Source organism: Arvicanthis niloticus, chromosome 8 (assembly GCF_011762505.2).
Source record: "Arvicanthis niloticus isolate mArvNil1 chromosome 8, mArvNil1.pat.X, whole genome shotgun sequence".
NCBI classification, from domain to species: Eukaryota; Metazoa; Chordata; class Mammalia; order Rodentia; family Muridae; genus Arvicanthis; species Arvicanthis niloticus.
The window spans coordinates 73,807,671-73,809,624 of NC_047665.1; the positions used below are offsets into that span (position 1 = coordinate 73,807,671).

The 1,954-nt window shown below is 44.6% G+C and overlaps 1 non-coding gene across 1 annotated transcript; it reads left to right on the forward strand.

Moving 5' to 3' along the window:
• Positions 1-1,301: 1,301 nt before the first annotated feature.
• On the forward strand, positions 1,302-1,445 carry LOC117714429 (small nucleolar RNA SNORA48). Its single transcript, XR_004607515.1, has one exon. It is a non-coding gene; the product is annotated as a small nucleolar RNA SNORA48 (small nucleolar RNA).
• Positions 1,446-1,954: the final 509 nt, after the last annotated feature.

Here is a 1,954-nt window from a genome sequence, read left to right on the forward strand (position 1 = left end):
CTCCTCTCTTCTCCCCTCCCCTCCCCTCCTCTCCCCTCCCCTCCTCTCTTATCTCCTCTCCTTTCCTTTTAGAATCAGCAGCCAGCCAGTGATCTCCCCTGTAACACCTGCACCAACAGATGAACTGGAGAACTAAATGCCTGTGCAAAACCATATGATTCTCAGAGCTTGAGCTAGGCACCACAGAACAGTGTCAAATACATTTGGAATGAAGATATAGTGAATTCATTATTGGAATATTTACTCTTATTCAAAATTAGTGTTGGAGATTTTAGCTAATTGAAAAACGCCATAAATCAATAACAATGTAAATCCCAGAAAACAATAAACAGTTCACGCTTTTGCAGAAGATAAAGACCCCTCCCCCCAAAACCATATTAGAACACTTAGTTTTGTTCTGGTTTTTTTTTTGTTGTTGTTGTTGTTCTGTCTTTTTGTTTTGTTTTTAACTAAGGGAATTGGGTATGGTGTCAAAATGTAAGCTAAATATAAAATCTCAGTGGATTTTTTTTTTTTTTAAATCATGATTGCAACTTTGATGCATAACCAAACAACTCTAGTTTCACAGTGGTTCCCAAGAGCAAACAGTCATTTTTAACTAGCAGTACTTGAGAGCTGATGCTCCTTAGGTCTCCCACTCTTCTGTAGGTTTTGCTAGGTGTGCTGAACATGCAAGAGCCTAACCCTTTCCTGCCTGGAAGGTACGCACACAGGTTCGCAGTTTTGATGGAAGGGGTTATCCCCACATCTGGGTCAAAGAATAGGCTTGCTTGCAATTTGCTGTGAGATATAGGTATTCCAAGCCCACTGTCCTGCTGCAGTCCACTGCTTGTCCAGGCCATATATGGGCCCATTCCGATCATCACTGTGAAGATGGAGAGCCAGAGAACCAGCTCAAACATGCTGACAATCTGGCTGTGGCTTTTGCTGGCTATAGAGCTTTGTCTCCAACTAGTGTGTAGCACCTAGGACTCCAGCAACTTTACATGGTAGTTTGAATGTAAGCTAACCTATGAGGGCTTTCATGGTTCTTCACAGTGGGCTCTGCCCTGTTGGGAGCCAGAGCTCAGCTCCAGCCTGCTCAACAGCTCCTTTTATTCTAGAAACTAGGCTAAGGGAGGGATCCTTACCTGAACACTTTGATGGCAAAGACTAAGTATAACCAAAAACTGAATCTGAAATTTCTGCTTTGTGTTATTTCATGTTCTCTCAGTCATTGGCCAAAGCAAGTCACATGACCAGCCTAAATGGAAAGAGGACGTATGCTTTCTTTTTGGAAAAAATGCAAAATCCCCATCCCCAGCCCCAGGCAATGGGCAAAGATACATCTTGTTGGCAGTGTTGTTCTTATATCAGTCATAGGTAGAGCAGATGGCAGTCCCTTGTTTGTCCTAGCTTGATGCCTGGCATGGTGGCCAAAGCTGTTTTATGCCTAAGATACATAAAAATCCAATCAAGTCAAATCAAATCCAGGCAGCACAGCTTAGGAGGAGAAAGACAGATAGAGACCTGTGACCACCATGCCACCCACAGTCTAGCCAGAGCTTGGGCCATAGACACCCGCTTGCAGCCATACCACACAGAGCAGATGAAGGATGTCACCAGGGACCCACCAGCCACTTGGCCATACTGAGAAGGAGCCACCACAATGTATGAGGATGAGATAGTCATATGGGAGAGAAAGAGAAGCAAAGCAGCTTGAGCATTGTGAGGAGAGATGGAACTGGAGACTTGTTGGTGGAGAAGAGGAGCCTGTTGTGAGTGGCTAGACCCACCACCTGAGGCCATGGTGAGGTCCCAGCTCAAGCACGTGAAAGGACACATGATGAAGGACTCTTCATTAAGGACATGCATGCATGGGTCTGCCTTACATCATGTAGAGAGAAATGCACCAAAAAAACCTTCTGGTGACATACTGCAGTTTCTTACTTGGGCTTCCTGATTGATGTAGTGA